We start from the raw sequence: 12,568 nt of genomic DNA, 5'->3' as shown, positions 1-12,568 counted from the left end.
AGGTGAACAAGGCTCTGATAGTGTGGCTGATGAGATCAGGTCCTATGATGGTGTCCCCTGAATAGATTGTACATTGGCCAAAACCGAACAGTCTCTACACAAATCAGACGTCAAGAATTATAACATTAAAAAAACAGTCAGAGAACACTTCAATCTCCCTGGTCACTCAATTACAGACCTAAAAGTGGCAATATTACAACAAAAAAACTTCAAAAACAGACTCCAACAAGAGACTGCTGAATTGGAATTAATTTGCAAACTGGACACCATTAAACTAGGCTTGAATAAAGACTGGGAGTGGATGGGTCATTACACTAAGTAAAACTATTTCCCCATGCTTATTCCCCCCCACCCCCGCCTACTGTTACTCTCACCTTCTTGTCAACTGTTGGAAATGGGCCATCCTGATTATCACTACAAAAAGTTTCTTTTCTCCTGCTGATAATAGCTCACCTTAATTGATCACTCTCATTATAGTGTGTATGGCAACACCCATTTTTTCATGTTCTCTGTGTGTATATATATATATATATATATCTTCCTACTGTATTTTCCACTGCATGCATCCAGTGAAGTGGGTTTTATCCCATAAAAGCTTATGCTCAAATAAATTTGTTAGTCTCTAAGGTGCCACAAATACTCCTCGTTCTTTTTGCTGATACAGACTAACATGGCTGCCACTCTGAAACCTGAGAAATGATAGTTGCAACAATGATTTTATTTTTAATGTAAAGGTTATTTTTACTCCATGCTTATCTAATGCCTGCTGAAATAACTAAATAAATCAGAATAGTTTGAGATTATGTTTTTAAAAATTTCAAAATGCAATAAGACCTCATACTTTAAGTATAACCTTTCTGGAAAACCTACAGACAGGAGCTATAGATTTTGTATCCTGATCTTGAATTCCTGCACACCCAAAACTCCCATTCATTATAGGGATCAGGACACAAATTTTTAGCTTCACTGTGTAGGCTATATTATTTATGTTCCGATAGAATGTTTTAATTCACCAACATTTTAGTGGTTACTAAAAACATGAAAGTCTGATTGACTTATTTCATGTACTTTTGTTGTTTCAGTGCTCACACCACCTATAGAAGGAGGAACAATCCTTGATATACCAGTAATAAAAAAAAATACTGATGATAAACATTTACTGCATTTTAAATTCTTATTCTGCATAGTTTACTGTTGTCATTCAATTTGTAAACCTCAATCTCTACAAAATTATTTAAAACCAAACAGACTAACAAATCAAAAAGAACCACAAACAATGCAGGTACTGCTCAACGTGTAAGAGTGGCAGAATTGGACCTTTAGGGACTGATTCAAAGTCCACTCTGATCAAAGGAAAGACTCTCACTGACTTCAAGTGGGGCTTAGGTCAGATCTTTGTTAGTTAGCATACAGTAGAACCTCAGAGTTACGAACACCTCGGGAATGGAGGTTGTTCACAACTTTGAAATGTTCATAACTCTGAACAAAACGTTACGGTTGTTCTTTCAAAAGCTTACAACTGAACATTGACTTAATACAGCTTTGAAACTTCACTATGCAGAAGAAAAATGCTGCTTTTAACCATCTTTATTTAAATGAAAAAAGCACAGAGACCGTTTCCTTACCTTGTCAATTTTTTAAAAAACTTTTCTTTTATTTGTTTAGTAGTTTACGTTTAACACAGTACTGTACTGTCTGCTGTGCCTGATTGTGTACTTTCGGTTCCAAATGAGGTGTGTAGTTGATGGGTCAGTTTGTAATTGTGGTGTCCGTAACTCTGAGGTTCTACTGTAGTTGGTACAAGGCTCAGTTGTGCTATTTATGCACAGGCCTGCATTTCTACCCAGGTTCTCTGATGCATGGGAGGAGCACACTATCTCTTTGTGAGGTTTAGCTCTCTGCCAATTTTGTTCTACATGCTGTTATGGAGGTGGCATCCCCAGAGGAGGAAGCAGTCCCATTGTTCCCTTAAATGCAAGGACTGCAACTACACATGGCTCTCTTCTTGTTGTTCTTCTTGTCCCTTGTCCTCTTTTCACTCTGCACGCTTCCGTAGGAGCCGGGCACAATTTGGCCCACAGTGCTCAGCACAGATATAACACTTTTATTTGTATAACATATTTTAAAAGGAGGTTAGTTATTTTTGACTTATTGATTACAAACTTGAATTGATTTTGGAGTTGTATGAAGAACACATTTTCCATATATCATGGATCACATGTGTAGAAAGACTTCCACAGGAACTTTATATCTTGGAAGAAATATGAACATTTTTCTTAAAACAAATACAAGTTGAAAAATAATCCACAAGTTTTTTTCCTGAAATTTTAGCATTTGTCTCAACATGGGTTAAGATAATATTTCCCATATTGCAGATCCTTTAAAAAATATTATAAAATGCAGTGAAAAGCTGGAGTTGATTAATGTCGTTCAATGTCATTCTGTAATCCTGGTAACTAGGAGTCATCGGTTAAGTCTTTTTTCAGTATTAAAATTTTATGAGGATCAGCCTAATGCAGCTGCTGGCACTCTCCGAAGTGTACAAGTTAATTCTTATGCAGAAGGAGCATAATCAATTGCAAGCAAATTAAGGCTCTTTTTTGAAGCAGCTTAAATATAATTCTGAGCAGTTGCAATAAATAAAGCTTTACTGGGAGGTTTTAGATGTATCCTTTTTTATAGATACTTTGAAAAAAAAACTAAGCAGTTGGATTTTTCTTGGAATTTTAGTCTACATTTATTTTAACTTCTTTTCAAGGGAACATTTTGTGTCCGTACCCTAACCAAGCCAAATGGGATTTTCCAGTCTCCACTTTGAAAACAGCTTAGCAAGTGGAAAGGATATAAACAGCTCCTGCTTGTGCTTTTGTTAGCAAGTGAATGGCATAAAAGTTGTAAAGCTGTGGTCAAGACGGGAAAAGTAGCATCTAAAGAGAATAATATATTTACCACTGTAAAAAAAAAAAAAGACTTTTAGGTGTGATTGTGTGACCGTACAGAGCCAGCATATTCAAAGATTACAAACTCATACAAATTGCAAGAAATTGGACTAGAGACTTTCAAATTCTAAGGCTCAATTCAGAATCTATTCCAGTGAGGTAAAAGGGATTCCAGTGAAGTAACAAGGATTGGAAAAATGGTGGATTTCCTGTTATGATCCAGGAGGCATGTTAGAGAAGGGAGGAGACAGCACTACAATGTCTTGCACTCTAATGATCTTTGGTTGGCACATTGACTCCTAGGGCCATAGTCAAATGGGAGTCGTTTAAGCTGCTCTAAAACGATGCAAGGACTGTAATGGTTCTTGGTTAGCTGCAGGATGATGACTCCTTTAATGGGCTTCTTGGGCCAGCTGGGAGCTACTTCCGTCTCTGCCATTAGTTAGAGCAGGCTCTCTTCATGTCCCCTTTCAGGTGGCCATGCCTCCCCCATGCTGGAGGGTTAGAAGCGGTGGTGTAGAGTTGTTACACCAATTCTGTATCAAAACATGCATTCCCTCTCTGCTGAAGGAATTCTCAGCTGGAGAAATTCACAGGGTTTAACTCACCTTTGTAGTTGTGGAGCATTGCAAGGAGGCCATATCAGACTCTAGAACTGGGCCTCTGTCATTTCTGATTTGTAAGTTACCAACTCTTTATTAAAATAAAGCGAGTTCTTTACAGCACAAATTACTGTAATACACAAGCACTAAAAGAGAAGGTGACAGACATAAAAGGACAGAGAAACCAGCAGAGCTGAGACAGAGGAGCTTATCGTAGGTATGTATATTATATACAGTCATTGCAATGATCTTCTATCATTTCATCCTACCTTGCCCATCTTCAGTTAGTTCATGGCTGTATTCCCCATATTCCTCTTACCATGGTGTTAGAAAACAGGGTAAGGGGCTACAAAGTGCCCCCTTACTGTTACGTGCAGGCTCACTCATTGTGGGTTGCAATGTGGGGGTGAGAAAGTAGCAGCCAACAAGCTTCAACAACATGCTCCATAAGCCAGAATTCTGGACTCCTCAAAGTCAGGATTCAGACCAGGACACAACAACAAAGATGGCTGTAGTGGCAGTACAAGATCACCTCTTTGTGTCCTGGACATAGGTAAGATCTCCATGCTCAGCCTGCTGGAAATTTGACACAGCGGACTGCAAGACACTGCTAACACAACTATATGACAGAACAGGAATAGATGGCCCAACACTACAGTGGCTCCAATCATTCCTCTCCAGCTGAACTCACAGAGGTGTGATGGGTAACTGCTTCTCCTCCCTGAAGGCCCTCACCTATGGGCTCCTGCAGAGATCCATATAACACTCTTCTATATCTACATGAGCCTACTGGGAGAGCTAGTAAGATACTCTGGGCTCAGCTGCCAGACGTATGGTGATGACACTCAATTATATATCCCATTTGCAACTGATGCAACCAGATTACTACACAAGAAAGTATCAAAAAGGTTCAGTATCGGGAAGCATGACAGTCATATCATGTGTGTTAAAAGCGTTTTGTTTTTTATATAAGAAATACGGTGACTACGGAATTTAATAACTTTCATTTGTTCCAAATACTCACTCTTATTGGTATATTGCCCAAACAATTTTCTAAAGTACTGATTGCACAACGAATAACATTTTTCATGAACCTTTGTACTGAAAGCAGCAAAGAAATTATACACGCTCATTACTATGCCACTGTAAAATTATATATTCCTAGATGAAAATTAACCCAGATGGCTGTTTACATTTATTAAATCAGGTTTCTTGTGCTGTCAATAATAGAGTATGTTTATTTATTGACATTAGAAATAAAATCCATCTGTTTTTTTAAAGAAATAGCATGTTGTAGTATTTTATTAGTAAGAAATAATTTTTGTACTTTATCTATGTTACTTCCTGGGGACTTTTGAGTCAGCTCTTGGAGAAGTAGGTTTTGCATTGTGGCTACAACATTCCAATTAATTCCATCAATTGTAAAATCCTTTCTAACCCCTCCTTAAAACTCTCCTCTGCTGAATGCCTACAAAATACTTGACAATGGTTTGGCGGCTATTGTGCGATGCCTACTGCTTATCATGTTAATTAGCATTGTCTCATTGTTACCTTGTGCTCCCCCAATCTGTTATATCCAACTTTTTTTTTAATAGTGAGCCTGTAAGCTCTTTTGCATAAGGACCATCTTTTATTATGTGTGTACAGTGCCTAACACAACGGGGCTCTGATTTCTGACTGGGGCCCCTAGGCTCTCTGCAATACAAATAAATAATATTTAAATGGCAGCAGCAGACATACATTGAAGGAAAAATTATACCCACCTAAAAACCAGCTATGAAACTGATCATAGAATTTAAAAGGATGAAATTCTGCCCTGTTTTATATCCAATACAGCCCCTTTGACCTCAGTCATTTTTCACAAGTTGCAAGGCAGGGCAAAATTAGACCTATGGAATTCATAGAGTAGAAAAATATTGGTCCAGTGTGTCATGACTTCTTGTCAATAGAGAATAGTCCCTTGAATACATTTTCTAGTGTTCTGTTCAGTTCAGTTTTAAATGTTTCAGGTATTGTGATGTCTACCACTTACCTTGGGAGACTATTCCAACCCTAATAAATCTTATTTTTACTTTACTAGAATACAGTCTAAACACTCACTTAAAGTTATCTGATTCATTATTTCAATTTATACCACCTAGCACCTTAATTTCTCTCCTCTTTGTTGTTTCCACTCTTCCAGTAACATAACCCCCTTTGCTGTCTTTCGGCCAAGCTAATTATTTCATTTTTCCTCATAAAACAATCCCTGTTGTTCCTTGACACTTTTTGTTGCTTTTTTCTGAACTCTCTCTAATGTATTTTTCTAGTAAGGCAGTTCTTTCAACTGAACCCAATATTTCAGATACAGTAAGTTGAATCACAACCATTTAGGGCTGGGTTTTGCCAGCTTTATTCAAGCTGAGCAATACCTTACTCCATGAGTAGTTACATTGAAACAAATGAGACTACAGCATAAGGTACAACTCAGTGCAAATAAGGATGGCAAAAACTGACCCATAGAAAGGGATGTGGACACAAATGGTGCCCAAATATTACACAGGTCTCTTTTGCTGCCATTTTACATTGCAATTTCATGTCTAATTTGCTGTCAATTGTCACCCCTCACTCCAAGTCTCTTGATGTTATCTTTTCCCAGATTTGTCTCCCCCTCATAGAGCATATGATATGTGCTTTGAGTTATTTTCCCCCAAATATATAAGATTGTAATTTTCAAACTTTAGTGATTTTGTTTTCCTCCTAATACTTGTTCCATTATTATGGAGGCACATGTCATGGCTCCATAATTAAGGTTGATTTGAACTTCGCACTAAAGGAAGGCATTCAATCTATTTGTTGCGTATGAAGAATACAGTGCATCCTCAAAATTACAGCACTTACACTTTGAATACAAAATGAATTTTCTGATAATTTCAATAAAACCATTAGACTGAGTTAAAAATTATTTTAAAATGGGTCCTTTCATAAATTGAAAACCCTGAGTAAGACCATGGTTTTTGTCCCCAATGATCTCAGCTCAGTTATTACCTATTTATACTAAAATTGGCAGAGGTAAATCTGGTACAATGGGTAGTTTTTTAAAATAAATATTTAGAGTTAAAAGTCAGTTTCCCTTTTATCCTTCATAACTGAAAATTACTCTTTCAGCAGAAGCTGGCTTATAGAATCTTCAGGGAAACTCATGAAGAATGGCCCTTTACCAAAATGGCTGCCCTCCCCTACTGTTCTTAATGGTACTAAAGCCACAGGATACCTTACTAAAGATAGCTACCACCTTCATTCTCTTGGTCCTTGGAGTGCTCTGATCTACCTTTTGAAAGCATAGTGCAACCATCTTTCCTAGGCCAGTTTGGAAACAATGGGAATCATTGGCCATTTTTGCTAAGCTCAGCCTGTGGCGTCAGTCTCATTGAGAGCAGTGGGAGATGGTGGCTATTTTGAGGCGGACATCTTAACCATGCACAGCATATGAGCCTTAGTCCCATTAAAAAGAACTGAGTAATGGTGGCCCATTTTAAAAGAGGACAAGCCTGTGTGAATAATAATGCCTATTTCTTACATAGCACTTTTTATCATAGGTCTCAAAGCACTTATTCTTTAATGTACCAATTCACCAATACCCCTATGAGGTAATGAAGCAATAATAGCTCCATTTCACAGATGGGGAACTGAGGCACAGAGACAATAAGCAACTTGCATAAGATCACACAGAAAGTCCATGCTGAAGCAAGGAACTGAACGCAGCTCTCCATGCTCCTAGCCCAGAGCGCTAGCCACTGGACCATCTTTCCCATTCATTGAGTTTCTTTGTTGAAGATTTTATGTGTCACCCCTCTGCTGAAAGAGAAACCTTCTATTATGAAGAATAATGGCAAAAAATTGCTCTTAATCCAAATATTTATTTTCAAACCTACTTGTTGCATCATATCTATTCAACAGGAAGGGCATATAGGGAAAGTATGTGTGCACACAACACATGTGAATGGGAGCGTGGAAGGCAGGAGGGAGACAACTGAGGCTCTGTGTGCAGGGAAATGTAGAGAATAAAAAAGGAAAACTGGGATGTAGATGTCTACACTCCCTGTAATATATGCTGCTCTGGTGATGCAAAGCAGCTTGAAACCAGGCTTAACCGTCCCATCTGCTCTGACTTTTTATGCTGCTCCAAAATGACAAAGCATCCAGAGTACAGCTATAAATCTACTCCTGAAATTTAAAATTAAATAAATATATAAATAAATAAATATCTCAGGTTGACAAACGATGTGAAGATATGCATTCGGGTTGGGTTTATTGTATAGTGTTCATATGTGATATTTTTAGTCATTTTAAAAACACAGAAATCTCCAGCTAACAACCTAGTTTATGATGAACATAAGGTCAGAGCTGCTCGACCCCAGCAGGGGCAAGGCTGGCCAACAACCTGATTTCCCTGCCCTTAGGTGAATTCTCTCTTCCTGTGCAGCTGCTCCTAAGTCTTTATTCCATATCAGCTCTCCTGGGGCAATCTGGTGCGCTAGACATATCTACATTTCCCATGGGAAAGAAGGTCCTTCTGTGATTATAGCTCCCCTCACTGTCATACTAAAAATCTGCAGATATTTTCAGATGAACGTCTCGCGCATCAAGGAGTTAGTGGGGAAAATTCCTGCCTAAGCAGAGCAGCAGTTATACTCACTTAGGTGCATGAGAAACAGAAGCATCTCCTTCTGCAATTGTCTGAAATAAAATGAGAACTCATTTGGAAAGTTAAACACTTAAGAGAGTTAAAAGGCTTGTCTATAGAATTTAGCTTTTTCTGTCTAGTTGAATTTTAAAGAGATATTAGACTTCCATTTATTTGGCAGCCAAAATAGTTTAAACTTAATTAAAGCAAATTTTATAATTAATGTCTTTCCATTACATAGTACCACCGTTTCTTTTGGGAGATTCAACTACATCCACATTTTTTTAAGGGTATGTTCATTGTATTGAAGTGCATCCGATATTAAAAATTAATAATACAGTCCTTGGAAATATTTTCAGAGTTGCTTTTTAAGCAGTGTCCTCTTTTTACATTGGACTGATACTTTTTTTTTTTTGCAAATGAATAACCATCTTGCTTTCTCTATATCCACAGTGAGTATTTTCTCCTGAAGTTCTAGACTGTATTCTTTTCTCCTTAAAAAATTTAAAATACAGTAATTGATCAATCTTCATTATTTAAAAGGAGACCTAAGACCAATAATTTTATTTACATTGCTCCTCTTCTGTGTGCAGAAGAACATAACTTCGCGCCTATATGAGATTTTCTTTGTAGTGCTCAAAGCACTCTACAAAGGTGTTGTTAGCCTCAGTTTACAGATGAGGAAATGGAAGAACAGCTGGTGCCAAGTACACTTTGGACACATTGCCTGCGGGTGGCAATATGCAGTATGTTCCTGGTGCAATGACTGTGAGCATGAAAACAATGATCGTTGTTGTTTGCCTCATCCAAACTGCCATTTACTTCAATAAAAAAGTGATACCATTGCTGCCGTCCTTATCTATCCCTCCGTCCTCCCTTCAATCCTTGAGAAAACATAACTGTATTTGTAATACAAAGTTGCAACAATCCAGAAATGTGTGAGAAGGGTTGTTTATACCCTTGAGATCTCCAGTATGGGGCAGAACACAGGAGTATGAAGTCAGAACCTTTTGCTACCTCTTTTTATGGGCCCTGAAAATTCTATCTGTGGCTCTGAGGAAACTTGTAAGCTTCCTGACTGAATCAGAGATTCTATTTCTGCCTTGTGCTCTGAGGTAAAATGGGAGTGGTATAGCATGGCATTCTGGGGCACCATGCTTATTGTGTCTCATTTTTAAACTGATTTGCAATATTAACATGCCCATTTTACCAGTAAAAATATGCTTTCTAACTGCCGGTCCTGCAAACCCAGCTTGGACTCTGAAAATCAAGCTGGATTAATTCTTTCTTACACACTGTCAGTTGTGATAAGGATTCTGGTCAAATTATGCCCTCACTCATACCTCTGCAATCATTTTGAGTCTGATTCTCCAGGATCACTCTATCAGTGTAAAGTTTTTCTGAATTCAGTTTATCTGGTCTTTGGAGAATTCCCACAGGAAGGGCAATCATTGGGTGGCACAGAGTCAATATATCAGCTCCTATACCACCCCCCAACACAGGGAGCAAGGACAAGGGAAATGAGATGTAATGAGATGTATCTGCAACCTGTCAATCTCCAACTGATGTAACTTGCATTGAGGGATGAGACAGGCACAGAATGGCCCCAGTACAAGGTGACTAATCCACTGAAGTCAATGGGAGCTTTGCCATTGACTTGAATAGGGGCAGGCATAGACCCGCAATACCAATAGGTCCCAAATTAACTATGAGGTGAAGCTATTGTGAACCATGTTACAGTGCATTTTCTTAAACCAACAGAACTATGGTGAACCAAGTGCTTTTCAAAACAGCAAAGGCCTGTAAGTCTGGAGTACTCCACTGAAGTCAATGGAATAACACCAAAGTAGGCGAGGGGAGAATCAAGCCCCCAAATGTCCGTGTTCTTCCTATGGATTAACAGCATGCAAAAATGCCATTTTTGAAAATTACATAATTTGACATTTTGAACAAGGGATAATAGCCCATCTAAAACTGACGAAATAATATATTCTGTTTGCTATTCTCTTAATAAATGTAAGTCAATGAATTGATTTTTTAAATGATAAGTATCTGTGTCCATACTGAAAACAATGGCAGAGTTTCAGCCTTATATAAATTATAAGTCCCTAAAAATGGGCTGATGTTATCCCTGTGGTCCACTGAGAGCACAGAATGTCTAGCATGCAGGAGAGTCAAATACAGACCACACAAACTCAGATGCTCATTCCCACCTCCTCGAGATAGGAAGGGATTTGCCATGCTTACCAGTAGCTGCTTCTGGTGAAAAGATTAGGTTCCACTTTCTAGATGAAGTTTTGTGTGTGTTCTTTCAGCTGAAGAGTGATGGTTCTGCCTTGGTTGGGAGTGACTATAGAGTGAAAACTGATGAGGTTGGTAAGATCGTGTGGTTGAGAGAGATAGAGGAGTAATGAAGGATAAATAGCAGCCTTTCACAGAAGTCCAAGCTAAACCCCAAAGTCCTCATTATTATAATTCCCAGAAGGGAAGATGGGATGTACACAACATTCAAATCCAAATTTCATAATATAAAATTGAATTTAACTGAAATTTTGGAATTTGTCCCAAGCTGAATACAAACCAACACAAAACCCACAGAAGAGACAAGCCATTCCCACTGTATTTCCAGTAAGCATATACTGCAAAATACCCGAAGGCAAAAAAATTTGTGGTAGTCCATGTTGTGATAGCACCATTTCATAAGCATGGTGAAGCATTCATTAAGAGAGTTCCAGATGGAAAATTGTGTGGCAGACAGTAAGAGAAGAAAACGACAGCAGGATATAAGATGAACACAAGACAGGCAAAGATAGAAGAAAGGGCAGAAGAAGAGAGATTATCAGAAGAGAAAATAATGAAAATGGCTCAGATATAGGACAGAATACAAAATAGAAAAAAAAAAGCCTACAGAGGCAATATTCTTATTTGTTGTATACAGATATGAATACTGTACTCAAAATCCGAAACCAAATATGAATCTGAGACCTGTCCTCCAGAAACTACTTTCTTGCAGGTTTTTGCCATTCTGGAAGAGGTACTCAAATGGAGGCCCTATGTTATATAGAGGGTAGATAGTAATAGTCTATAAGGTTCTATAATTGAAATGCCTGAAGAAGGCTTGAGCTATCTAAACAGAACTGTGTGTTGGCACAAAACTTTTAATTGTGCTAGATTTTTGTGATTGCTTTTAATATTTAAAGAGAGCAGTTACTATATCCTGAGTGAATGACAAATGATTTTTAACAGCAATGTCTGTCACGTTTGCCACCTAATTTAACATTCCTTTTTTATATTCCATTTCATCTCCCTATTATCCCTGCCTTACTCACTCTTGACTTGAATTCATGGCATCTGGTTACCAGCTGAGAATTAGACAAACAACATGTATTCCTTTTTTCTGCCATCACTTTGCTCATGGACTCTTCTCCCTCATGTGCAGACCAAAATGCTGAGCTTAAGTAATCTGGAGGATCTTGCATGCCACTCTGTGCTGTTTTTTACCTTCAACCCTTATTTAGGCAAAACTCCCACTGAAATTTATTATAATAGATATTAAAAAATTGTAAGGGGACAATCAGTTTATTAATTTGCTGGAAAAATAATTTAACAGCATTGCTCAATCAGTATCCTTTTCCACAAGTCTAGTACATGTGCCTAACTCTTTATCATTATTTTGTTTAGTAATATATAACATGGAGACAGACAGCTGGAGGCAAGTAAATAATTTAGAAAATATCCGACAGGTGGGATATTCAAAAACAATCACTTTTTGAAATCAATGGTAAGACTTCTTAGTCCCATGCTGGCACTTTTGAAAATCTCACGCTAGGAGTATAAACTTTCTGTCATTACAGTTCTACATTCAGTCCTACTTTTTGGCTCCATCTCCAGGTAATGCCAGGTATATACTATACATTTGGTACCTCTACTGTCACAGTGGACCTCAAATTTACTGACTTCACTACTCGTCAACAAGCCCCCCCATTTCCTCTCCATCACTCCACACATGTATAGTGCAAGATTTCACTATGGGAGAAGGGTGCCATCAGACACAAATGACAGATGGAAGAGAAAAGAAAAGAAACTGTGTAAGAACCAGTTTGAGGCCTCTAAGTAACAAAGGGTAGGAGTAAAAGAAACACGATTTGGGTCTATTACTGTTACCAACAAACAAATACACTCAGGGATACCTTTCAAAAGAGTGGAAATAGACATTCTTGCACTGTCCACTGTGCATGAAAAACAATAATAAATTTAGAGAAGATCCATTATTACCTCTGGGCACAGAGCAGTGGATTATGTCAGATTATGTCAGAGAGAGCAGATTATCTTCTGCTCCAACCCCTCCTGAGGAATATATG

At 38.0% G+C, this 12,568-nt stretch overlaps 1 protein-coding gene across 3 annotated transcripts in view; it reads right to left on the bottom strand.

Moving 5' to 3' along the window:
- The window catches only part of ADAMTS20 (ADAM metallopeptidase with thrombospondin type 1 motif 20), a 184,582-nt gene that overhangs the window by 39,742 nt on the left and 132,272 nt on the right, over window positions 1-12,568 (bottom strand). The gene's annotated exons all lie outside the window — the stretch shown is intronic.

The sequence above is a fragment of the Natator depressus genome, chromosome 1 (genome assembly GCF_965152275.1).
Source record: "Natator depressus isolate rNatDep1 chromosome 1, rNatDep2.hap1, whole genome shotgun sequence".
Taxonomy (NCBI): Eukaryota; Metazoa; Chordata; order Testudines; family Cheloniidae; genus Natator; species Natator depressus.
Note: the sequence above shows the minus strand (reverse complement) of the source record. Positions and strands in the feature narration are given on the sequence as shown.